General features: G+C 41.6%; 1 long non-coding RNA gene across 1 annotated transcript; it reads right to left on the bottom strand.

The window, feature by feature from the left end:
* Positions 1-5,000: 5,000 nt before the first annotated feature.
* Positions 5,001-27,237, bottom strand: LOC138141721 (uncharacterized). Its single transcript, XR_011163240.1, has 4 exons — positions 26,773-27,237; positions 22,777-22,853; positions 12,001-12,114; positions 5,001-6,390 (listed from the first exon to the last, which is right to left on the bottom strand). It is a non-coding gene; the product is annotated as an uncharacterized lncRNA (long non-coding RNA).
* Between the last annotated feature and the right edge of the window lie 382 nt (positions 27,238-27,619).

Below are 27,619 nucleotides of genomic sequence, written 5' to 3'. Positions count from 1 at the left end.
GTAATGTGAGGGCCCACACTCCATGTGTCACTCCATTTCTCTCTCCCCATCTTATTCTTCTCTTCCTCTTTCTCTCTATCTCTCTCTCCCTTCCTCCCTCTCCTCCTCTTCCTTCTCTCCTTCTTCTTTTCTCTTTCTCTCTCTCTCATCCCCCATACTGTGTCAGAGATTTCACATGCTCAGAGTCAGATAGGACCTAGCTTCATGGTTATCCAGTGCAACCTGCAAAACCCCAAGAATCCTGCCTACACTTAAGCTACATGGCCCATGCCTTTACTCGCAGGCCTCTAGCACTGTATGTACTATATCTGTATAAATGTGGTAGCCTCCAAAAAGAAGGTAAGCTCTCTGAAGACTCCTGTAGTGCCAGGCTCACAGTGGGTGTTAAGTTTTCAGTTGTGTCCAACTTTTCATGAAACCATTTGGAGTTTTCTCAGCACATAATAAGCACTTAAAAATGCTTGTTGGACTGAACAGAATTGAGTAGTATGAGCTAGAGAGTTGTGGAACCAATGATCTCAATCAATCCAGAAGTACGAATTAGGTGTTTACTATGTTCCACCAGGCCCTGTGCTGAGCTCAAGGGATATAAGCATCAATAATCCTTGCCCTCAGGGAGCTTGAGAGACAACATATAAATAAAAGGGTACACACAAGGTACATACAGAGTAAATAGAAAGTAACCTTAAAGGGGAAGATTCTAGTGTCTCAGAGAACTGGCAAAGGCCTCCTGCAAAAAGGGATTCTAAGAGACAGAGGTGAGGAGACAGGGCATTCCAGATATGGGATACCACCACTACAAAGGCATGGAGGTGGGAGATGGAGCAGCATGTTGAGAGGAACAGCAAAAGGCTAGGAGGGCAAGGCAGGGTAGGGTGTAAAGTATAAAAAGACTGGAAAGGTACAAGAAGTCAGTTTGTGAAGAGCTTTAAAAGCCAAAGGTCTTTCTATTCAATCCTGGAGATAAGAGAAAACCATTAGAGTTCACTGAGTAAAGAGTGACATGGTCCAGCCTATGCTTTAGGACAATCACTTTGGCAGCTGTGTGGAAGACAGATTGGAATGGGGAGAGACTTAAGATTTTGGTTTCCCAATGGCTCTTGAAATAATAATATTGGAGCAGCTAGGTGGGGCAGTGAGTAAGAGCGCCGGCCCCAGAGTCGGGAGACCTGGGATTGGTTCCAGCCTCAGATACTTAACACCTACACAAAATAACTGGCCGTGTAACCTTGAGCAAGTTACTTAACCCCAATTGCTTTAAAAATAATAATATTAACCTCTTCCCAACTTGTTAAAAGCTAAGTAGATTTTTTTTTCCTTTTTTGGATTCCTTTAGGCTCCCCTGACATTTCCATATGATCTACACGACATGAGAAAACCTCAATTCCAACCAAGCAGGTGTCTGAGCACAGAGGTTAGCTGTGTGTGTGGGGCGGGGGAGTGGGTTAGGAAATCTATTACAGCTTCTACTCCAATGAAAAGTACATGAAGCCCTTTGAAGGTACTTCCTGAACATTTCGGGGTTAAGGTTTCCACACTTGCTTAGTGAAAGGTTTGAAACCTTGTACACATCCAATGCTGAATCTCTCAGGATGGAAGGCACAATTCAGGAGATATTCAGACATGTTAGATGGGTCCTAGGGAAAGGAGAAGCAGTGGACTTTCCAAAAACACAACATCGTTCGGAGTTTCATGACTCTTCTCTGCTGCTTTCCCTGGGAACCCTCAAGGCACTAATAGTTTTAGAGGAAGTGGAGCGGGATGAACTTTATCCTGATGTAATGTGGATACATATGTAGTTTCCATTTGGTGTGCCCAGCCAGAAAAAATAGCCATTCCATGACTATGTGCCTACTGTAATGGCCCCATGAACTCAATGATGTGGACATGTCTACCACTGAGGCAAAGTTTAACTCCTCCATGCCTTCTCATTGGGGTCAATTTTGTCCATCTCTTTTTGTGTAGCCCCCATAAAGAATGCCCCCTCCCCAATGTGCTAGATGCTAGCCTTTGGTTCTGTTAATATTTTGTGGATGCTAGTACAGCACTCACACTGTCCATCTGTTGACTCCATTTCTTACTACATGACTATCCCACTCCTTTTTTGGGAACACATGTCCTTGACAATTACTTTTATGCCATTTACCATGTGCAAGTCATCACTGCTAATACGTTGCAGCCTACGTATACCCATCACATATCTTTCCATTGCCCTTTGGGTCACCTGTCATTGTGACTCTTCTGAGATCATAGAGTTCTGTGATTCATAACCATAAGCATCACCAGGATGTTGCTGAAAAGATGGGCTTTGGTAGTGGAGAGAAGCTTAGGTCACTGAAAGCACCATGCAGTATCCCGAACCTAATCCATCCTGATCTCCTCCCCCCAGTGACTTCTGGACCAAGTTCCTCATCTGGCTACATTATCAAAGACAACAATTGGCTATTATGAACTGTACTGATGTTGATTATATCCTAACCCATAGCCCCAGAATCTAGCTCAAATGGAGACCTGACAGGGTCAGAGGTTCAGAGAGTATTGGTCTATGATCTGACAAAATTAAGAGGCTATATGGAAGCCAGTCAGTGAGTTCTGAGCCTCTCTGGGGATATCCTGAGGCTAATCCAACCCCTGGCAACCCATTGGGCATTTTGGGGTTACCAGGGCCATCCTGGGCCTAGAAGCAGCCCTATTGGGAAGTAAATATCTGCTTTGTGGGATGTCTACCTTGCCTAGAATATACAATGGTCAGGCAGCCCCAAAGTTGAAGGCCCATCTCAAGGTTTTTAGTTAAGACGAGGATGAGAACAACTGTTCCCATCTTAGGATGGCCTTGATAACCCAAAGTACTTTTTAAGTCAAATGAATGTGTATGAGCAGGAAGAGGAACAGGATGAACAGTTGGATTGGAAAATACATTTCAGAATTCCAAAAGCTCAGTGATTCCACGGACCTGTCTCCCATGCAAATTGGACTCAAACATTCTGGTTTCTCAAGATTCACAACCACACAGACTTTCTGTTAACAAAATGGATTTTTGTGCTGGAGATCACCTTGGGGTCATTAAATATCTGGACAAGAGACATGTTAACAATTCAATTTTTTTCTACATTGACAGCTATTATTGAGTCTTGTGGAAGATACCCTGGACTATTCTGGAGATTGACGCAACTGCTGCATCATTTACGAATAGGAGCATTGGGAGGACACCTCACTGTACACATGGAACCCCTTCCATTTAGACTCTGCAGCAGACATCCCCCATGACAACTACACACACCCATGGGGAGCATCTATCTCCCTCTTTTATGCCTTGCCCATAATCAGAGGATCAATGAACAGAATTATCTCTGTGGTTACATTGATCAAGAAATGTTTTGTGGCATCAATGTGCATTTTGTTTATATGTTGTTCTATCAAGTCAAACTGTTTTGTAAACAATAACTTATAGATGGGGTTCTTAACCTGGGGTCCGTTAACTTGTAAGGATGTGGAAACAGATATATAGAGAATGAATTTGTGTGGACATACACAATACACACATACATACATATAAACCGAATTTCAATATAATTGGTTTCATAATCCTATGTATTAAAACAGGATTCTGAGAAGGGATCCATAGGCTCACCCGGACTGGCATCCAGAAGGTTAAGAAGGCCACTGAAGAAGACCAGTACTTCTGGGCTGTTGGTGGAAGACACCCATATGAAAGGCAGGAACGTGAACCCAGGGGATGGAATGAGATGGCTTTGTCTTCCTGACTTTGGTTTCGGCTTAACTTCATTTGCTTGCCAGTCAAAGGAGGCTCTTAGGAGAGAGGCTCACCTCAGTACCCTAGCCTTGACACAATTCATCTGTAGTTTTTTTTAGCATAGTTCCTCAAATAGGTTTTGAGGACACAGATTTAACTCAAAGTACCGAGCTTCTAATCACAGAAATTCTGGGCATAGAATAGAATGGAAAAAAAAAACATGGATGATATCAAAGGAGGGTAGAAGACACACACATACACTCACAGTCTGGTGCAGGAAAACATTCAACTCAACAGGGAACAGGAGAGAACTCAGAGAGGAGAAAGAGGAAGGAGAGAGAGAGGAGACTCAAGGTGGGGATTAGTCATAAGCAAAACAAACTCTACCCTTGGAGGGTGGATTAGGAAGGGGTTTAAAAGGAAAGAAAAAAAGAAAGCAATAAACTGTGATTGGCATCTGTGTGAAGAGAAAAGGGCAGGTGAGCACTTATATAATGTGGGAATAAAGTAGACACTTTTCTAGGAAGATAAGGGACAAAAGAAGGAAGGATTCTTATTATCATTATTACTTTTAATACGAAGCTAGAAATGCTGGCTATTGAAAGAAGGCAAGAAAATAATTTGAGGAATTAAGCTGAGGCAGGGAGGAAATACAATTCTCACTTTTTGCAAATGATAAGATAGTTAATTGAAACCATGAATAACTTCAGCAAAATCTCTGTATATAAAATAGGCTAACAAAATTACCAGGATTTCTGTGGATTACCAACAAAACTCAGCAGAAAGAGAAAGAGAATCTTCATTTAAAAACACTACAGAATGCAGAAAGTATTTAAGCATTGACTTACCAAGATACACCAATTAAAAACGATGTCACTACAACTGCAAAACATTCTTTATAGACATAAATGTAGACCCAAATAACTGCAGGAATATTAACTGCTGATGAGTAGTCTAAACCAATACAATACAAATGACAATATACCTAAATGAATATTCTTATTGACTGCCATGCCAGTCAAACTACCAAAGGCTTACTTTATAGAGCCAGGAAAAATAAGAAGATTCATTTGGAAGAAGAAAAGGTCAAGAATCTCAAAGGAAATAATGAAAAAAGGTATATAGGAAGGGTACCCAGCAGTAGCAGATCTCAAACTATACCACAAAGCAGTAGTCATTAAAATGATTTGGTCCGGTCAAGAAGGAGAGATCGATCAATGGAACAGACTAGGATTACCAAAAAAAAAAAATCCCCCCAAACCAAACAACCTGATATTGAAATATAGTTATCAAAGTGTTAAAAAAAAAAAACAACCAAGTTAACAAACCCTAGAGCCGGAACCCCAGATAAAGAAGAAAATTAATCTAGTAGCGTAGTGTTTGATAAAGCCCAAACTCCAAAGACCCAATATGGTAAAGACTCACTATTCAACAAAAACTGCTAGGAAAAATGGGGGCTCACTCTGTACCTGGTACAATGCAGAGCACTAGGGATGCAATCCCTTTCCCCAAAGACTTTGCATCCTAATAGGGGAAGGCAATACCTATGGAGGAAAGATGGCTAGGGCAAGGTAATATGGTCAGGGAGGTCACAGGGATGGTGAATAATTATTTGATCCATATGTTCCTGGAATGGTGGTGTTTATTGGATTACTCTCTACAGAGCAAATTAGAAAAGGTGAAGGCTCCGATCAGAAGCCCGGGTCCCCGGGGCAGCAGGTAAGGTCCAAAGCACAAGAGATGAACACAAATAAGACATGTTCCCCACCTTTCCAGAGGCTCATCTTCTTCACTCCTCTAGACCAGGGGTATCAAACGCAAACTGAAAAGGATCCGTTCCTGCTGGTTGCATATTGACTCAGAAAGCCACAAACGAGCATTATCTATTCTGTGCTGTATTTCTACTGATTGTGGTTAAGCATTTCCATTAAATTTTAATATAGTTCAGGCTGCACTCAGGAGTTTTGCAGGCCATGAGTTTGACATCTCTGTTCTAGACCATTATGAAGTGTTGCTTAGAAAAGTTGGCTATAATTGGTATTTCGCTAAATGAAGACATTTCTCCTAAAGCCAAACATCAGCCCAAATTCAGTGTAGCAATGGAAATGGGAACTGGCTTTAGAATAATTTTAGGCAATTGACTGGGAAAATGACTAAATAAATAACAGAATGTTATTCGCTCTAGGAAATGATGAATATGAAGAATAAAAAGAAACAGGTGAAGACCTATATGAACTGATAGGTAGTGAAGCAAATAGAACTAGGAAAACAATATGCACAATGACTACAATGATATAAATGAAAATAACTTAAGAAACACTGTAATTAAAATGATCCAACCTAGTCCCAAAGAAGAGAAGAAAAAACACACCTCCCTCATTTATTTGCACAAATAGGACATTATGGATGTGGAATATTGTATGTGCATTTACCCTCAACCAATGTGTTGGTCAAATGGTTTCCCCCCCCCATTTCTTTCGTTTTCTTTATTCTAAAGAACAGCTCTCCAGCAGGGGAAAAGGATTCATTTGGAAATGAAGACAAACAAATCAAAGACATCAATAAGAATATTTAAGAGGAAAACAAGAATTACCTTACACAATTTCAATCTCTTCTGTAGCCTTCTGTTCTCTCATCTGTAAAATTAAGGGAAATGATTAGAATGGGATAGTATCATGTTATAAGTAATGATATAACAATGGAGCAGCTAGGTGGCTAAGTGGATAGAGCACTGGGCTTGGAATCAGAAAGACTCACATTCCTAATTTCAAATCTGGCTTCAGACCCTTACTAGCTGTGTGACCCTGTGCAAGTCACTTAACCCTGTCTGTCTCAGTTCCTTATCTGTAAAATGAGCTGGAGAAGGACATGACAAACCACTCCAGTATCTCCACCAAGAAAACCCCAAATGGACTCATGAAGAGTCGGAAAAATGACTGACCAACAATAAGTAGTGATAAATATTTGTTCAGGATCCAGAGAAACATAGGAAGACTTGTACGAAGTGATGCAAAGTAAAGAAAGCAGAATCTGAAAAATAATATGCAAGATGCCTACAATAATGTAAATAATGGCAACAAAGCTTGGGTCAAAAACAACAAATCGATGTTAGATGTATACTGTCAAAGATAAAAATGCATCCCTTCTCTCTCTTAACAATCAGTTTCAAGGATTGTAAGGATGTTTCTCGGGGAGTGTCCTGTGTTAAAATTAAATATATCAATGGTATTGTTTTTTTTATTTTAAGTCAAGATATTTACTTTATGATCATCACTATTCCTTAGATAAGTTTAACTAGTGTAAAATTATATGAAGGAGTCCAAAAAAGCCCATATACTACCTCAACCATTAAATCCTTGATCTCTCTGCCAAACTGAGAGATACAGATACCAGTTTAGAATACGATCCCATTTATAACACCATGTAGAATAAAACCCCATTTATAAAATATTACAAAGGAGGTGAAAATATCTACCCCACTAGTCCTAAAATGTTTACCATTCAATTTTTGTCTTTGTTAAAATGAAAACGATAACTGGGAGGGATAACCTATTAAAATAATCATCATGCTTTAACTCAGATTAGTTTGCTGTCCCCTAATGAGGCCCTGAAGGACCTGGGCTCAGAGGTATAAATTCTGACGAAGAGGTCAAGACAGGTCCAAAGCAAGGCCAGGGGTGCTGTTCAGGGTGGTCAGGCTTAGGTGATGTCACTGCCATAGGCTTCCTGGACAATCAGGGGTCAGGAAGGAGGTTAGAGGAAAAGGTTACTGAAAAGGGATAAGGATTACTTTATATTTTCTTCAGAATTCTGCCTAGGGCCCCTCCTAAGTCACTGGCCAACCTGACTATACAACTTGAAATTCCAGACAATTACATTAATTTCCACTTGTTCCCAGCTTTCCCTTTCACATGTGCCTTGGCTCTTTCTTGTGCCTGTCCTGTCTCTGCTATGACATTCCAAAATAAGTTCCTTTAGGATAGGGCCCTATGTTTCCCCTCACACTTCGTTTCTCTATGGTACCTGGCAAAGAGTTCAATTCAGTCACTAATAACTGTACAACTAGCACTCAGTGAAGGGATGAGAGCACCTGTGTTTGGTTTTATCAAACCAATTTCATACCCATTACTCTGGCCTCACTCCTCCAGCTTACCCACTTTGAGTCATCACAGACTTAACTTCATCAGTACATTAAAAAATGCCTAAGATTACAAGTTTAGTTCAGTCTTTAGACTCTAAAACCATAAGTGACCTGAGATACTACCTAGTCCAACCCCTTCATTTTACAAAAAAAGAAAACTGAAGCCCAGAGAAGTTGAATAAGGCCCAGGAAGCAGCCAAGTCAAATTTTACTGAAACAACTGAGGCCATTTGCTAAGAGCTCCCTTTTCAGTCCTCTTCCTCCTTTCATATCACTCAGAAGTCTTTTGCCTCTACTCCTTTCTCACCCCTACTCCCATAAAGAGGTGGCCCTTCTTCTTACCAAGGCAAATCCTTCTTCCTGCCCAAGTGATCCCATTCATACTCATCTCTCCAGCAGATCGCCCCCTTTCTCGTCCCTACTCTCTCACTTGTTTTCAGTGTCTCCTTTTCTTTTGGCTGCTTCCCCAGGGCCTACAAACACACTCGTGTCTCCCCCATCCTCCAAAACCTGTCACTTGATCCTTCCATTCCTGCTATCATCCCATATCCCTTTTGAGGCTAAACTCCTTGAGAAAATCATCTACAATGGGTTCCTTCACTTCCCCTTCTCTCACTTTCTTCTAAACTCTGTACAATTCAGCTTTTGATGGCATCATTTAACTGAAACTGCTCGCTCCAAAGTTCCCAGGAACGTGTTAATGGCCAAACTCAATGGCCTTTCCTGAATCCTTATTCTTCTTGACCTCTGTGCAGCTTCTGACACCTTCGATCACCCTCTGCTCCTTTATATACTCTTCCTCTGGGTTTTAGGACACTGCTCTCTCTTGGTTTTCTTCCTACTGATATAACCAATCCTTATGAGTCTTCTTCCCCGGATCACCATCCACGTCACTCCTAATAAGTGTGAGTATTCCACAGGGCTCTGTCCTAGACCCTCATCTCCTCTCCCTCTATACCATTTCAATTGGTGATCTCATCAACTTCCATAGATTCACTTATCATCCCTTTGCTGACAATTTGCAATCGCTTACCCAGTTCTAACCTCTCTCCTTACCTCCAATCCCAAATCTCCAACTGCCCATTAGACATTTCAAACTGGATGTCCAGCTAACATCATAAACTCAACGCATCCAAAATAGAATTCATGATCTTTCCCACCACACCCTCCCTGCTTCTTCCCTTCTCTCTTACTTAGAAGACAACAGCATTCTCCCAGTCCCCCAGGCTCACAACTTAGGGGTCATCCTGGACTCCTAGCTATCTCTCACCCCATCCCCCCATATCTACTTTGTTGCCAAGACCTGTTGATTTCTCAACTATAACCCATTTCTTAAATATGGCCCCTTTCTCTCCTCTGGCACTGCCACCACTCTGGCACAAGTTCTCATAACCTCACACCTACTGGTAGGTCTGACTGACAAAAGTCTTCCCCCACTCCAATCCATCCTCCACTTAGCCACAAAAGCAATTTCCCTAAAGCGCAGGTCTGATGGTGTCACCCCTCCTACTTGATAAACGCCAGTAGCTCCCTGTTATCTCCAGGATTAAATACAAAATGCTGTTTGGCATTCAAAGCCCTTCACAGCCTAATTCTCCCAATTTTTCCAGTCTTCTTATACCTTACCCATGTAATCCCATGTAATTTCAATTCAGTGACCCTGGCCTCCTGGCTCTTCCATGAACAAGACACTCCATCTCTTGACTCTGGTGGGTACTTTCTCTGGGTTTCCCTGGCTTCTTTCAAGTCCCAACTAAAATCCACCTTCTACAAGAATCCATTTCCAAAACCTCTCCATTCTAGTACTTTCCTTCTTTTAATTATTTCTATTTATCCTGTATATATAGTTTGTAAATATCTGTTTGCATGTTGTCTCTTCCGTCAGATTATGAGCTCCTTGAGGGGAGGCCTTTTGCCTTTCTTTGTATCTTAGGCACTAAGAATAGGGAATGGTACATAGTAGGTAATTAAGAAATGCTTATTGACTAGCTTAAGTGACTAGGTCTTCCTAGATCTTCATGGATCTTTCACCTCGCCAGTAATGGTTCTCCCGCATTTTGGGAAGTGATTTCATTAAAGGATCACAGACTTGGTGGCCCACCTGGTTCAGCCTTTGTCCTTTTGTAAACTTTCATCCATTGTTCCTCTGGAGACAACATAAAAACTCAAACTCCCATTTCACATGACAGCTTTTCAAATACCTGCTGATTATCATATTTCTCCCTCCCCATCCCCAAGCTTTCTCTTCTACAAGTGGAACGCCCCCATTTCCTTTCTCTGACTCACATATGGCATGGATTGAAGGTCTTTCACCACTCTGGCTGGCCTACCCTATGGGTTCTCCATGAGATTCTTAAAATGTGGTACCTAGACTTGAATATGATACCCTAGACATGATCTGAACTACTCAACAAATCAAGGAGCATTACTTTATTAAGCATTTCCTATGTTCTGGGCACTGTGCTAAGAGTCAGAGAGACAAAAAGGTAGGGGAAAGGCAAAAACACATCCCCCACCTTGAAGGAAAGCATCTCCTAAATAAGATGGATCCGAGATTGGGGCACAGTGGAAATAACATGGCATTTGGAGCCAGAAGCACCTACTTTCTAATCTTGGCTCTGCTAGCCACTACTTAAACACGAGTCATATGGACGAGTCATTCAACTTAAGAGCCTTGGTTTCTTTGTAAAAATGAAAAAGTTGGATTAGATGATCCTTAAGGAACTTGACAGAAATCGTACAATCTTGGTGGGGTGGTGGTAGTGTGGGTACTCCCCTCCCTGATGCAAATGATGACTCCTTCAAGCCTTTGAAGGGCAAGATTTTTTAAAAGGAGATACCAATATCAGCACTGTAGAAAATAACCTTTTCTTTAAAATGGTTCAATCAAAAGTACAATCGTCTTGCTTTGTTAGTCACTCAGTATTTTTCCTGATACCATTTCTCTCTAGGGCTCACTGTTTTACACAAAAATGCACTGTTGCTACCTGGGGACATTCACAAGTAATAATTTTGCCCTAAATATATATTTGAAAATAAGACACATTTCCAGTTTTGAATTGGAAAAAGAGGCTTTTCCCATGATCAGCCACAAGATGGCATCATGAGCTAAACTACTACAAGGGGCTTTATAAAAGGTCTTTGATGAAAAATTACAGTTGTACTGTTTGAAAAGATGATTGATTTCTCTCTGGGTCTATTTACTTAGTAAAGCACCGTTGCACGGAGCCTTCGGGGTGGTTGAACGTCAAGTCATTCCATGCTCGTCCCTGAATTTGGATGGGAGAAAATAGTGTCCTTGTTTTGCTGGATGAAGAAAAAAGCAACCTGAGCAGGCCTGTGACTGTCATTTTAACAGGCAGGTATTTCAGGGTAGACAGGAAAATGATCTGGGAATCTGGCTTGCTTTTAAAGCAACTGCCAATAGATGGGAGAGGTTTTTCCACTCCATTTTCTCACTCTAGCACTGATTTTTTCCCTACTTGAAACTGTAAAAAAAAAAAAAAAAGCTTTATAAAGATCTGTATAAGTATCTTTCAAAGCACAAACCTCCATTTTGGATGCACTTTTAAATGCTGAATTAACAGGACATTTTAGTGGCCTATAGGTCTATTTATTTTAAGTTTTGGAACTAACTTGAATCTGTGGGTCTTAATGGAAAATGTGAAAGATTTTATGCAAAACAGGTATAAACAAATCGGCTTTTCATAAATTCGCTGGGTGTTGCTTTGAAATCTTTAAACGATTCCCCAGAATTCCTCTAAGGGATAATAATTTAAAAAAAAAAACTCAAAACCAAGCAGCACAGAAACACCAAATGGAATGGGAAAATGCTTCTTTGTCTGTGCCAGAAGGTGTTTGATGATCTAGAAGTTCCCTCCCTGCCCCAACAGTCCCTGCTTCCATGAAGAGAGAAGAGCCTTACAAAATGAAAACGGCAACATTTGCAATATTCTATCAGCCCAAACTCAGTAAAATAAGTAAAATAAACTAGGAAGCTAGGTCACAAAGTAGATAGGGTACTGCACTTGGAATCAGAAGACCTGAGTTCAAATCTAGCCTCACATACTTACTAACTTTATATGACCTTGGACACATCACTTACCCCTGTTTACCTCAGTTTCCTCATCTGTAAAATGAGCTGGAGAAGGAAATGGCAAAGCACTCCAGGATCTTTGTCAAGGAAACCCCAAACGGCGTCACAAAGGGTCAGACACAACTGAAACGACCGAACAACAACAAAATTAAACTAGGAGTTTATTGCCCCGTGACACATTTCAGTCAGGATCCATCCATTACAGCAGTTGCTTCTGCAAAGGACCATAATCAAAAGAGTCACCTTTGCTGGCAGTTCCAAATTTACTGTGTGACCCTATCAGATGTGCATGTCCAGAGAAACTGTTTTCACCATGTATCTGATTGACATGCTGGAATGGCTAAAGTAGATCCAAATGGATCACCTTCAAACACTTTCATAGATTTCAGAAGTGGAGAGGATCTTAGAGAAGATCTAGGTCAACCCTCTCTTTTGACAGAAGAGGAAACTGAGGCCAAAACATAGGAAATTATTTGCCCAAAGTCACACTGGTAGTTAAATAACAGAGCCAGGATTCAAATCCAGATCTTCAGATGCCAAAAGCATAGCTCTTGTATTAAGATTGGGATTATTACAATGTATACAGTGAGTTACAGAAAGCATTGAGTATATGATGCCAGAATAAATAGTCGATTACCAGGGCCATTTGTTTTAGTTCCTGAAGGAATTACTAGCTCAATTTGGGTCCTTTAGCATTTGTCCCATTTTACTACAATTTATAGATTAGAGAGCTTAGAAATATTATTTTATCTACTTTGGAAGTCATTATGGTGTAATGAAAAGAGTGTTGAAATTGGAGCAAGGTAGATCTGAGTTCAAAACCTGCCTCTTTGTTAGCTCTGAAAGTGGACGTGTCATTTAACTACTCTCTGAGCCAGTTTCCCCATCTCTAAAAAGGGAATAATACATGTTTATACAATCCACTTCCCAGGGTTGGTGTGAGAAAAATGCTTTTGTAAATCTTCAAACATTATTTAAATGCAAACTATTGTTATTTAAAATTATATTTAAGTTAGTTTGTTCATTACTTTAACTTTTTTTGTTTTGCTTTTGGAGGGCAGGGCAATAGGGGTTAAGTGACTTGCCCACGGTCACGTGGCTAGTGTTAAGTGTCTGAGGTCGGATTTGAACTCAGGTCCTCCTAACTCTAGGACTGGTGCTCTATTCACCGCACCACGTAGCCGCCCCTCGTGCAACATATATTACTGAATTACTCTGCCAAAGGCTCTGTGCTAGGTGTAGCAAGTAGACAAAGAAGTATGACATGATCCCTGACCTCAAAGAGTTTAGAGTCTAGTAAAAGGAAACAAGACACACAACAAGGTATAAACAATAATAAAAGGCAATGTAGCCCTCTTCTCATCTCCAGCCAGATTCAGGGAATTGCTTGGATCACCATCAATTCCAAACCACAACTTGAGACCCCACCAATACATGTCTATGCCAGACAATACTAAATGACATGTTTTCAAAAGCAAAAGGCATTAATTAAACCAGAAGAGCAAGGTAAAGAACAATGAACTGAATCAGATAGTAAACCATCCCTGTACCCACACATCAACAGTTGCTATTTCTCTCTGCTATTGCCCATTTCATTGTCCACACAGCAGGAGAGGCAGATCACACTCATCCAAAGTTCTTCTGTTTAATAAAATCCCCTTGGTCTCAGCTAATTCTTTGGGGCTAAAAGAACACTCAAGCAGCTCACATTCTCTCAGTTGGCACCATGATCCAGATGGGAAGCCATAATCAGGTTCATGCTGCTTGCTTTCCCTACAGACAGGTATCTTCTTTTGCCCTCATCCGTACGACTGCCAGTATCATTCCCACCTACAACAGACTTTCACATAAGTGCCACTCAGGGCTTCTTAAACCTTCCATACTACACAGCCTTCCAACCCTATTAGGGTGTGCTTTGGGTGGTATCAGCCTACTAGAGCTTCACGCACAGCCTTCTGGGAAACTTAATTCAGATAATTTCCCCCAGTAAATGAACCTCCTTCAATCCCAAACATTGCGGGAGATGGAGAACACAGCTGTACCTTCTAAAGCAGTATCTAACAAGTACTAGATAAGGAGTACAGCTATTCTGAACTCAGTAGGCACCATGAGCCCAGAGCAGAAAGAGATTCATGTTACACATCACTCCCCAATTGATAAATGGTCAAAGGATATGAACAGGCAGTTTTCAGAGGAAGAAATTAAAGCTATCTATAAGCATATGAAAAAATGCTCTAAATCACTATTGATTAGAGAAATGCAAATCAAAACAACTCTGAGGTACCACATCTCACCAGTCAGATTGGCTAAGATGACAAAACAGGAAAATGATAAATGCTGAGGAGGATGTGGAAAAATTGGAACACTAACACATTGTTGGTGGAGTTGTGAACTGATTCAACCTTTCTGGAGAGCAATCTGGAACTATGCCCAAAGGGCTATACATAATTTCATACCCTTTGACCCAGCAATACCACTTCTAGGGCTATATCCCAAAGAGATCAGAGAAGTGGGAGGAAGACCCATATGTACAAAAATATTTATAGCAGCTCTTTTTGTGGTGGCAAAGAATTGGAAATCAAGGGGATGTCCATCAATTGGGGAATGGCTAAACAAGTTGTGGTATATGATTGTCATGGAATACTACTGTGCTATAAGAAATGAGGAGCAGATGGACTTCATAATAACCTGGAGAGACTTATATAAACTGATGCAGAGTGAGGAGAGCAGAACCAGGAGAACATTGTACACAATCACAGACACAAGGTATCTGTGATGACTGTCTTTGATGGACTGTGCTCCTCTCAGCAAGGTAAGATTAGAAGACAACTCCAAAAGACTCATGATGGAAAGAGATGTCCACATCCAGAGAAAGAACTATGAAGTCTGAATGCAGAGTGAAGCAAACTACTTTCTCCCTCTCTTTCTTGTTTTGTTTCGTTCCTTCTTTCTCATTGTTCACTCCATTGGTTATAATCCTTCTTTACGACTTGACTAATGTTTAATGTGAAGGTATTTGTAGAAGCTGTATCAGATTGCATGCCACCATAGAGGGGAGGGGGGGGGTAGAAAATTTGGAACTCAAGGGGTTGTGGAACTGAATGTTATAAACTAAAAGTAAATTAATAAATTTTTTTAATGTTAAAAAAAGAAAGAGATTCATGTGGCCTACAGTGGTGAGGAATAACTTCATTAGGAAGGAAGGACTTCAGCTAGGCCTTGCAAGTTTCAGACACATTGAGAAGGAAGATGGCATTGTGAGCTGGGGAAAATGATTTACATGAAGATGTGAAGAGATGAATGTGCATGGCATGTTTACGGGGGATCAGCTCCCCGAGGACAGGGACATGAATCCTCAGTGCTTAGTAGGGTGCCTGATACACAGGAAGTACTTAACAAATGCTTACTGATTACTGAGTGGATGGGTCCTGGGTGAAGTGGAGGGCATAGAGAACTATAGAAAATCAAGCTGGAAAGGTAGGCTGGAGGACCTGGAATCCCTACCTAAGACATTTTTTTTTTATCAAATAAGCAAGTGGGAAATGGTAGCCAGTGTAAACTTAAGATGAAAGTAGTGATTTAAGAAGATTACTAAGGTGGCAATGGGAACAACAGACTGGAGGAGAGAGACATTGGAGGCTACTGCAGCATGGTAGATATGAGGAATATGGGCTAGACCAGGGCTGGGGGACCTGTGGCCTGTCCTGTGAAGTTTGGATTCAGTCAAAGAGCTGCACTTGAGGACCTAGAGGGCCACATGTAGCCTCAAGACCACAGGTTCCTCACTCCTGGGGCTAGACTGTTGGTGGTATGGCCTACACAGTGATAAAAGTATCTTAAACTTCTGTGAAGGCTACTGAATGTTAATTCCATCATGTCACTGAAATAGAGAATAAACTGGTTCAGCCAAACCCTAGGATTCAGGCTAGAACCAGAGATCTTTGGAATGAGAAGGGCAGGGGAAAGGTATGGAGCCTTTCTTTCCAGTAATAGCTTTGGTGGCTTTCAACTGCCCTCTTGTCCTGCCTATGGGAAATGTATCAATTGGCCCCTTCCTCTAGAATTCAGAATTAATAAGACCCCCTTTTTCATGCTGAGGAGACCCGGACACATGTGTGGTAGAGAAAATTCCAAACCAACTCTTCTGGGGTGATTCAGGACTAAACCGCCATGAGCTTTCCCAACCTGAATAGGTCTCCTTATATGTAGTCCTAGATAGGATCCGCTACAGCCAAAACCCCAACTAAGCTATCCTTGGACTTGAACAACCACATGGTTAATTCAGGGGAACAAGTCTCTTCAGTTAATGTCTCTAATAGGAAAAATATATGGACACTTCTGGGGAAAACCACTCATTGGAAGTAGGCTTTGCTTATGGGCTTGAATTCACCCCAAAACTCATCTTTTCTACAGGAAACCAGAGATGCCAGTGCCTATTGTCTGATAAACAACTCACTGGAGCTGTGCAGAGACTCGATCTCCATGGGGCTGTTCTTTGAGCAAAGCTCAATGGGAGCCAAGAGCCGTAGCTGATCCCAAGCTACTCTCTAATTGAAAAGATAATTATGTCCTTTAAGTGCTTTGGACTCTGGGGAGTCTTAGTCTCAAGACAGCATTTAGTTTACAGGGACAATAAGGATCCCTTTTGAAGACTTACTTAGTGACCGGACAGATTTCCCTTACCTCCAAAGATGCCAATGACTTGCAATGTGGGGAACCCAACTGGCAAGCCAAAGTCAGACAGCCAAGGGATATGGAAGTCAGGCCACAGGGGAGGATGATGGAAGGGGAATTATAGAGTGTTATCTCTGGAAGGGACCTTGGAGATCATCTCATCCAATCCCTTAATTTTATAATCCCCTCAGGCCCAGAGAGGGGAAATGATTTACCTAAGGTCACATAAGGAAGTACTAACAGAACCTGGACAAGAACCCAGGACTCCCGACCCAGAGGTATGGCTCTTGTGTCAGGCAGCAGCTGAAAATAAAGTCAGTGAGCCAAGCAGTCAACCTGTCTACTGTCTGCCAAGTGCTGGGCAGGGCCAATAAAATGAATGGTTTTCGCTGTCAAGCAGCTCATCTGTGCATTCAAAGATCCTCTGATGTATACAGTGGGAAATTGGGAGTCTGTGTCGACCTCAATCCCCTATGGCTTTTCTGATTGAGACAAGTGGTAATCCAGGCTAGGGCAGGTCTGGATCTGCCTTGAAACCTAATGAGGCCAACTATTAAAACAAGGCATCTTGGGATATTTCTTTAGCAAGTGAAAACTGACAAACTTCTGCCAACATAGGGACATATACATGTACGTGTGTGTGTGTGTGTGTGTGTATTTTTGTGTACTTACCTGAAGGGTCCACTCTATGCTCATGCAACACAATTAAGGTGATTATCTAGAGATGATGTATTAGATTTAGAAAAATGTGCTGACTATAGGGCTATGCAAAAGTGACCAAAGAAGCACGAGAGAAATAAACAGAACTCATCCCAATGCCCCTTCCAGGGCAAATTAAGGATTCAACAGCAGAATGGGATTTCGTACAAACACCTGCATTATCATGCTCAATTCCAGTCCAGAAAAGAAAAAGAGAAGGCTTTTGAATTTTGCTTTCCCTCTAAGACAATCTAATCCTGGAAATTAGGACTGCGTGTTCATCATTCCTCAAGAGATATATTTACTCCTTAACAGCATGACTTATATTCACAGGGCAAGGCAGCATATGGACCCCATCCCATGCACACAACCAAGGTACTTCCCTCACCTTGTGAATTACTCCTGACTATTTGAAAGTCTCACTGGTGAAACGACATACTTTACTAACTGCCTACTATATTATTAAAGCTAAGCCATAGGGTGTCCCTACATCTAGGCAGGTAAGAGGTTACCTATGTAGTATAATTGGAAAACTTCCCAAAGGTCCTCCCTCCCAATCTGCCCCCATCTACTTGCCATGGCATTGGCCTCTTCTCCCACCAAGACCACCCTGAAATCACCACTATCCAAGTGATTGATGGCTTAGATAACAAAGGCACTGATTCCAGGTCACTGTTGAAAGGGGGCAGGGTGGAGGAGCTCTTCTAGCCCGATGTCTTTGGCACTGCTAATATGGGGATTAGTTTGCTGAATAACCCCAGGAAGCAGACAGAGAGATGTCCTCAGAACAAGTAAGTTTCCACATAGCGGATGAGGAGAGGCCGTGGGATGGTGGGACAAGAAGCACAGGTCTTGGGTGCATGGATGGAACATTACATGAATGACTTCACTGGACACTGAAATCCTTGACTGAAGAGGATGAGGCTAACAACATAAGGGGAGGGAAAAATTGGACTCCATCATCATTTCCCCTTTTCTTTGGGTCTAGAGCTAGAGGGGACCTTAGCTTCCACTTTACAGAGGACAAAACTGAGGCCCAGAGCCAAGATCCAAACCAAGGCCCTGTGACTACAAATGCTAGCAGCCAAGCCTCTGGAAGTATGACTGGAAACTTGGTGGAGCTTAAGGCACTCCAGGATGATGTTGCTGATTCCCACCAATCTATTTACACTGCTTTCCTACTGGCGGTGGGGCACTGAGAGGATGCAGCAGCATGGCCATCACCAGGAGTAGGGCCTCTCATGTAACTCTCCTCTCCTCGATAAATCATATACTCAAATGAACATAGCCAAGTGAAAATGGAGTGGAGGAAATCTTGGATGACCACTGAATTTCCCTCCAACTCTTGAATTCTATGATTCATCGGCATACATGAAAGAGATCCACCTGCACCAAGGAGAGTGCTGCCACCTCCCCCAACTCCCCAGTCCATTCTGAGCCCTGTAGCGTGTCCATTTAAGGAAAACCAGAATGGCTGACTACCTTGTGTGCCTTTCATATATCTCTCTTAGACATCTCTGGACCGCATCACCTACCCAATGCTCCCATTTCTGATTTGGGTAAGTTAGAGGTTGACAGGCCATTGGCATTATTAATGAATTAATTTAATTAAAAGTGAATAGGCAGATGATAACAGATACCATGGGGTAGGATGTACAGCGGTCATCTCTATCTAAATGGATGTACTCTAGTACCATTGGTTCCCTGGGCTCTCACTGGGTGATTGCCCAGGCAAGCCTAGAGTTCTGGGAAAGAGGAAAAGCAATGTTGTGGAAAGACTCCAAGAATACAAGTTCTTGTTTCGCAGCTTGGCTTCCAAGGAGAGCCCAAGGGAAGACTGCTGCAGAACCAGCATTCAGCCCCGTGGGTGGAGTCATGAGAGCTCCCTAGGGCAACACCCCACAGAACCTACTGGGAGCAGCTTTAAGGAACTCCAAGAAGTGTTTTCTCCCCAGCGAGGTCAGGTGATCTACAATGTGCTGGACTGCAGAGAAAAGGCAGGATTCACTGGGGTTCTTGTCACAGTCATAATGATGTCTACCATGTAACTGTACGCCCAACCCTAGATAGGAAAACACGATGAAGAGATTGCTGTGAAGCAATAAGCTATTTTGGAACAGGGCTGGCTTGGGCAATGCCATCATGGCAGCAGGGCAGTCATATAATTATGGAGCCAGAAAGACCTGGGAGTATTCAGGGAAGAATGAGCAGGTCAATCAGGATGGATCTTAGGGTATATGCAGATGGATAGTAGAAGTAGTGAGAGAGAAGGCTGACAAGGTCATAATAAAACCGTACCAACCATCTGGTCATTTAACTTGCTTTGAAAAAGGTTTCACTGGAACAGCCAATGAAAACAATTCCATAATCCCTAAGGAACAGTGACTGACTTGATAGCAGGATAATCACTGTGCTGTTGAACAGCTGAGGACAATGGGTTCAACAAAAAGTTATACTTTGGAAACACAGAACACCCAGACAGCTTCAGAAACCTGCTATTTTGTAAGAAACTGCTTTCCATGGTCGTGATGAAGCAGTAGATAGCGCCATAGCTTCAGCAATAATCCCTAAGCATCACGGTTGCTAGATTGATGCAGGAGAGAACAGATACAAAATCCAATGTTTGACATTTCAAGCCCTTCACAACCTGACCCCAACCTACCTTTCTAGCTTTATTTATGCATTACTCCCTTTCAGGCCCTCTATGGTCTAGCCCACGGCTTCTTTAACTTTTTCCACTTGCAATCCCTTCAGAACTTCTTAAACTGTGGGTCAAGACCCTACCCACAGTTGAAGAAGTGCTGGTGCCAAACTGGCACTCTAACTGTGCCTCATGGATCTCATTTCCCAACCCTGTGCTTTTGTACTGGTTCTCCTTGTCTAGAATCCTCCTTCCTTTTCTCCACCTCTTAGGATTTCTAAGGTTCTTAGGAAGCTCAACTCAAGCAGTAGCTTCTATTCCTGGCCCCGCGAAGCTGCTAATCATCCCCTCAAAATGGTCTCACATTTAATGTGTGTGTACACATAATACTATATATGAACATATGTCTCCTCCGGTAGAACATAAGCTCCTTGAGGGCAGAGATAATTTGCTTTTGTCTTTGTAACTCCAGCCTCTAGTGCTTAGTAAATGCTTGGTAATCTATTGCTTAGAGTGGTTGATTGATTGGAGAAATTACTAGGCCTGCTGGGAATGCTACCTCTCCCATCTCTTCCATAAGACCAACTCAACTGGTCCAGCCCCCAATGATCTCTTCTTAGCTCTCAAATTCCACAGTATTTATGGTCTGTACATTTCACCTAGCATTTGTCACATACTACCTTGGATTAACTTGAAGAGTCTATGTTTTTATGATTCTCTTTTATGTCCTGCCTCTCCAGAAAGTTGCAAGCTTCCTGACAGCAGGACTATATGAAATCATACACTCTTCTTTATGAACTATATCATAAGTAGTCTTCCGCAGTGCCTAGCACAGGTTCCTATAAGAGATATTCAGTAAGTGCTTGTGGATAATCATTCTAGGAACATCAGGCGAGTAAAATAATAGTAAATTCATTTTATTTTAGGTTGGAAAATAGCAGAATGTTAGAGTTGTAAGAGGCCCAAAAGGTTGGAATCCCACACTGGCCATATGACATCGGACAGCCTTTCAAAGCCTCCATTTCCTCTTCTGTAAAGAGGGAGTTGGACTGGGTGACCTCGGAGGTTCCTTCCAGCTCTAATCCTAAGATATTCTGATCAAGTCTCCTCATTTTCACAAATGAGAAAAGTGAAGTCTATGGAGGTTTAGAGACTAGTTAAAAGATCTCAAATAACTAGTTCTATCACAAACAATTTGCTGTAATATTTTTACTATAAAAAACTTCACATTTCTTCTAGGGTTAAAAAAAATGTTTAATCTCAGTCTCCTTATTTAAAACATAATAAGGTATTACTGGGTTGCTTTTTCTTATTTTGGTGGGGCATTTGTAACAAAATTGGTATCAGAACAGATTACCCTTAAGCTAGAAAGCCTTACTTGAGAAACTGAAAATCTCTTTAGCTCAGTCATAGACAGGGAGATCTTACAGAGCTGCTTTTGAGTTAAAATGCATGTATATGTTGCACATATTGTGGGTGAGAGCAGGATATGAGGGGCGAAAACCTTCAGAACTTTACCTGTGTGTGAACTGCAGCATTCTCTGGGCCACCTCAAACCCAAAGAATTCCTTTTGAAAGCAAGCTGGTGGGGAGAGGGAGGAAAAGGGGCGATAGAATCTGCCTGTCTTGAAAGCCTAAATATATCCGTGTGCATACACAGATGCAAAGAACACGCAGGGCCCTCCAACCTTTTGATAGTGGTATATTGGGATATCTGGAAATGTAGGCCTATGTCCAGAACAGTGTTTAAATGATTTTAGTCTTCAATTTATACAACCTGAACTTTGACGCTTTCATTCTACAATTATTAAAGTTACAAGAATCTGCTTTTTACTCTGTGTGTGTGTGTGTGGGGGGTGTTAGATCCCTTTGGTGGTGTGGTGAAGCCTTCTTGAAATTATCTGTGCACAAAATATGTAGGATTATAAAGGAAACCAATTATATTGAAATACAGTTATCAAATATATATGTGTGTGTATATGTACGCATGTGTATGTCTCTATATGAAGATATAGATGTGCACATATCCACACATAAATCCATACATGCAGGTACAGCTGGAGCTGTGTGTACATCTACATACACACATATACACATGCATAAATAAGGGAAGCTTGAAACGCGGGGAAGGTGTGGTCCCAATCTGTACCATTTGTTCTCCTAACATGTTGTGAGTTGCTGCTTTGGCTTAGTACACAGTGCACAGAAAGCTGAAGGATATACCTGGTGCCACTCACAACTAAATAAAACATTTAGGCCGAGTATAAACTCATTGCTGACAGTACTGCTATTTTACTAGCTACTTTGCCCATGAGTTTAGGGTGCTCTGTTTCAGGAATATGCTCTTAAGGAATGGATCTCATTTCAGACAGTATTTAGAGCAACAGCCAAGTCCTACTTAGCTGTCCCCTCTCTTAGGGGTGGCCATAAGCAAGCATAGGAGACTGCTAGATTTGGAATCAGAGGGCCTGGGTTCAAATCCCAGTTCTGCCACTTTCTACCTTTCATGAGTTATTTCCCATAGCTGGGCCTAGATTTCCTTCTCTGTAAAATGACAGGGCTAGGCTAGGTATCTTCTGGGGCTCCCATCAGCTCCAGAACCAGGAGCCTCTGAGCCACAGGATAACGCCACTGTCAATCCTAATGTAGTCCTGCAAATTCGGCCTAGCTGCCTTTGTTTCTAGCCAGCTGCTTCCTTAAAATAAGACTTCATTTGTTCATCCTTCCCTTCCCTCCCCCCACCCTTCTCCCAAATCTCAGACCATACTTACTTTTGGTATTTGAACTCGTCCATGAAAGCATGGCATGTTCTGAAGGGATGAAAGGAGGCGCCCAGAGACATGAGGATCTGAAAGATGGATGGTTAGTTGGTCCTTTGTACAACTGCATATTTTTAAGATAAGTTAATATCTCTAGCTCAGAATGTTCTGACAACTATGGAATGAGGTTACTGACAAAAGTGAACCTTAATGAAAGTATTCTTCTAAGAATTTCACTCTATCTCTATGTCCCCCATCTACACAATTTGACCTGCCTTGGCTTCAGCTTTAAGTGGATGAACTTTTGACTTTTTATTTTGAATCGGAAAGGAACCTTAAAAATAATTTAGGCCCTCTGACTCTAAAACCTCTTCTACTATCATGTGGTTCACACATACAGAGGCCTGGTCGCCTGACTCAGTAACAAATATCACCAAAAAACATACATCATTTTGTTTTCTAGGCATACAGGGGGCAGGCTACGTGAACTGTATATGGTGGGTTTTTTTCTCCTTTTCAAAACTCCTCTATCAAAGTGCTATTTATGCCATCATAATACTGCCCATATAGAAGAAAGAGTTCATGCCAGAATCACCATCTCCTTCCAAGAGCAGGCCTGCCCTTAGGTATGTGTTAACTCAGGTGCCAACTCCTTTCTGCAGCTTTCCCAAGATTCACGTCTCCTCCCTGTTCCCCAGAGGCAATGAGCTCTCCCTCCTCACACTGCACATGGCAACCTGCCTAGATCTCTTCCTTTCTCACTCTCCTTACTAAGACCGTATTTTCTTGCACGTTCTCCTCCAATTAGATCAATTACAGCCATTAAGTATCCCTTATGTACCAGGCCAAGTATATAAAAAGCACGAACAAACCTTCTCTGCTCTCAAGGAGCTTATCCTCTATCAAAGGACCACACAGATTATAATCAGACTGGAAGGGTTTTAGAGAATGAGCTCTGTGTTATGCATATATCTTTAGACCCCCAGCACTAAATATGGTACCTTGCACAGGTGGGGCTTAATACATGTTTGGTGACTTAAGAAACTGCCCCTCTCTGGGCCTCAGTTTCCTCCTCCATAAAGTGAGAAGCAGGTTGGATCAAATGGTTTTTAAGGTGTCTTTCAGAGCTAACATTATAAGACTGGGTAAAATGGAAGTAGATCTGGTAAGGCCTTCTTTTTTTTTTTTTAAAGCAATTGGGGTTAAGTAACTTGCTCAAGGTTACACGGCCAGTTATTTTTGTGTGGGTGCCGAGTATCTGAGGCCGGAACCAATCCTGGGTCTCCCAACGCCAGGGCCAACGCTCTTACTCACTGCGCCACCTGGCCTCCCCTCTGGTAAGGTCTTTCTGAGGAGCCCCCAGGGACCACAGCAAGGTCACGTTTGTGGCCTTGGCCTTGCACTGCTAATATGAGTGCTGTATATTGAAAAGAAGTGGAGGACTCCCTGCCAGGTAGTATCACAGCTTACCACAAAGTTAACTATAGGTCATTTAACACTTTACTAAGAAGATAAAGAGGGAATTAGAAGGATCTTACACATAGATGGGGATTGTACTTATTGATGAAGCTAAAAGAACTTTGCAGGGGAGGCTAGATAGCACAGTGAATAGGGTACTGGCCCTGGAGTCAGGAGGACCTGAGTTCAAATTGCCTCAGACACTTAACACAAAACTAGCTGTGTGACCTTGAGCAAGTCACTTAACCCCAATTGCTGTCCAAAAAGCAAAAATAAAAGAAAATAAAGAAAATAAAAGAACTTTGCCACTGAAATTTTAAAGAAATGCCAAAATAACCCTACAGAAGGGGGCTAAGAGCAGTCTAGTTGGATAAGAGGGCTTGAGTCCACTTCCAAACACCTCTTATAAACTCTGGTGTCATTTCCTTACCACAGGGTTTGACAGCAAATCATTTGGCATGTGTCTTAAGCAGAGAGGAGACTCTCTATGCTGTAACACTCTAGCATTTGTCATTTCAATTTTTTTTTTGGGGGGGGGTGGTATTTATAACATTGAACTTAGGGGAATTTCATACATGCCCTGGAATTGGAAAATCAGACTAATTGGTTTTACTATAATGGAGTTATAATGTCTGTCCCCAGACAAGAAAAACAAATTTGAACTAAATTAGTCATCATTTCACACCTCCTTCTCTGCATGTCTGTCTTTTCTTAATACATATATATATATATATATATACACACAAACATAAATAGACATATACATACACACACATATATATTATACTTGTTTTCCTTCTGTTTTCAAGCACTAGCTTTATGCAATAGCTTATAAAAAAACAGATGACAGATTGAAAGATACATTTAAAGGAACTCTCTAAACACTCAAGTAGCATCAAGGCTTTTGATGTTACCAGGTGTCTTGGTTCAGTAAACTAACTTCCTCTTGAACAACTTTTCTTGGGTGTTTTCAACTACTTCCTGTACTCGGTATCCGTAACAGATGAAAACTCAGAAACCAGAGCAGTTTCCTTTGTATCTTAAAATACAGATAACCTCAATCAGAAAACCTACCCCCGAATTCAAGGATCAGTTTTCAAGAACAAGCCGAGCTTCTATTTTTTTCACTGTCTTTGCTTGTCTAACTAAAAGCTATGTCCAATAAGTGCTTGGATGTCTGAACCCTCCTTTTGGTAAGCACTTACCCCTCAATACCATCCTCACCCACCACCTTTGTCAGGAAAATGCTTTATGTAGGACTGAAATCCCGATATTCTGACTCCAAGTCCAGTGCGCTTTCTACTATGACCAATCAACAAAACTGAAAAACCTAGGAAGATCTGAGAAGACTTGTATGATCAGATGCAGAGTGAAAGGAACAATACAAGGACCTGAGTTTACATGATGACAATAACATAAAAGAAAACTTGTATTAAAAAACTTAGAAAGTCTATGGAACTCTAATTAATTCAGTGACCAGTCATGACTTCAGAAGAATGATAATAAAGAAGCATTATTCCATCTGCCTCTTGGCAGAGAGGTGATGGGCTACATGTGTAGACTGAGACATGTATTTTTCAGACATGGCCAATATGTTGTTTTGTTTGACTGTACCTACTGGCCTCAATTTGGGGTTGCATGTATGGGGGGGGGGGTAGGGGAGGAAGAATTTGTGAGTAGCAGCAAAAAATGCAAAAGAAAAAGCATTTTTAAAAGCACACAAAATATTTTTAAAATACAAAGAAGAAAAAACTAAGTTCAAAAGGGAACATGAAGGGCAATTTTTGTTACTACCAGATGTTGAATTCTATATACACTCTTAAAAATGTACATAATACGAATTCTTGGTTTCATATACAATCCTTTTTTTTTGTTCCCCTTTGTATAATGAAATGTTCAAGTTTGTTGATGCTTAGGTCCAGAATAAAAAAAAAAGGAAATTTTAGAAAATCAATGAAAGAAAATAATTAACTTCTTTGTGCCTCATCTCCTTCATCTGTAAAATGGGTACGGTATAAGAGATCTGATTAAGTCTGAGTTAGTTCCAAGTTGCTGTGGCAACCAAATAAGCTCCTATATGCTGAGCCTCATAACCACACAGCACATCACAAGTTAGTTATCGTTATGAGTGTACCTGTAGTTATTATTTCCTTAGGATAGTACCTATTTACAATACTTGTTCTACAGTGGCTTCTGCTTACTCAGACTTGGTGCTAATTCAGTGACATTATTGACTGACCACATCCATACTCAAAATGAAGTAGTCGTGCATTCAGTGAAGGATGACATTCCTTGGATGGAGGAAAGCATAACACACAAGCATTGGACAAGGAATTTGAGTGTGAACCAAAGAAAGGAGGCTCTGCTTAATCTTTTGTATTTTCCTACAAGTGATAAAGTTATGAGTCCGAAAGACAAACAGAGGAGTATTTCAATTGTAATGTCCCTTGGTTGTGTGTACCGAAAGTAAAGCGGAGGGCCGAGAAGCCTCTAGAAAATGAGAACCAGTACTGATCATTCATGGGTTGCCACAGACAAAGGATTCCTCACCTAGGAGCAACCTCCTGGTGCCGATGAATACTTCTGGACTTGGCTGGAACCTCATGATGTCGCTGTGCACATTCTCAGAAGCTTTCGTGGCATAGTGGAACCTGCCGGGGCTTCTCCTCCGCAGCTTTAGTGTTCACGCACTCCAGGCTCACCACTGGGCCACGAAAAGACATTGGAATGAGACAAATCGGTGTGCACAGTCGCTTTCTTCAATGGCAGGCTCTGGATGGTATCTAAATTACTGAGATCATTGACCTGAAACACCATTTTGACAAAATGGGACAGTCAAAGTCCCAGATATTTGTGCTGTCCTGGGAGTTATCACTTCTTTACTAAGTGATCACTGGACATTTCCTACTTTCCCATTCCCACCCTCTCCCCCACCCCGAAGCAAATGTCAAATCCCTTTCACTGAAATGAACAGCTGCAGGATAAGAATATGATGCCATAGATGGGGTGTGACTGTAATATAATGAGTCTGGCCCTTTGACAAACACCCAAGAATGGAGATCTCCAAATGACTGCTGTTCCATTTGGAGGCCATCTATGTATGACAGAAATGCTGCCGCCATTGCTCAAAACACATTTGGAAACCTTCTTTGGAAACTGTGCTCTCTTCTCAGAATCTCCCTCAACCCCCTCCTCTCTACAGAAACAACCACCTACCCACACTATCCATCTGAAAGGTTCATATGTTCATGCATGGAAGAAGAGTTTTCAGTCTAGCATGGTCTAATCCAACAAGCATTTACTAAGCCCCCACTACATTCGAAGAATTTTGCTAAGTTCTAGGGACAAAAAGAGTAAGAGAAACTTGAACTCAAATCCCCTGGAAATCCACGAAGGT

The sequence above is a fragment of the Petaurus breviceps genome, unplaced genomic scaffold (genome assembly GCF_028583685.1).
Source record: "Petaurus breviceps papuanus isolate PSGF00001 unplaced genomic scaffold, PetGlider_PUasm1.0 90459, whole genome shotgun sequence".
Lineage (NCBI taxonomy): Eukaryota > Metazoa > Chordata > Mammalia > Diprotodontia > Petauridae > Petaurus > Petaurus breviceps.
The sequence above is the reverse complement of the archived record's forward strand: the minus strand, read 5'-3'. Positions and strand labels throughout refer to the sequence as shown.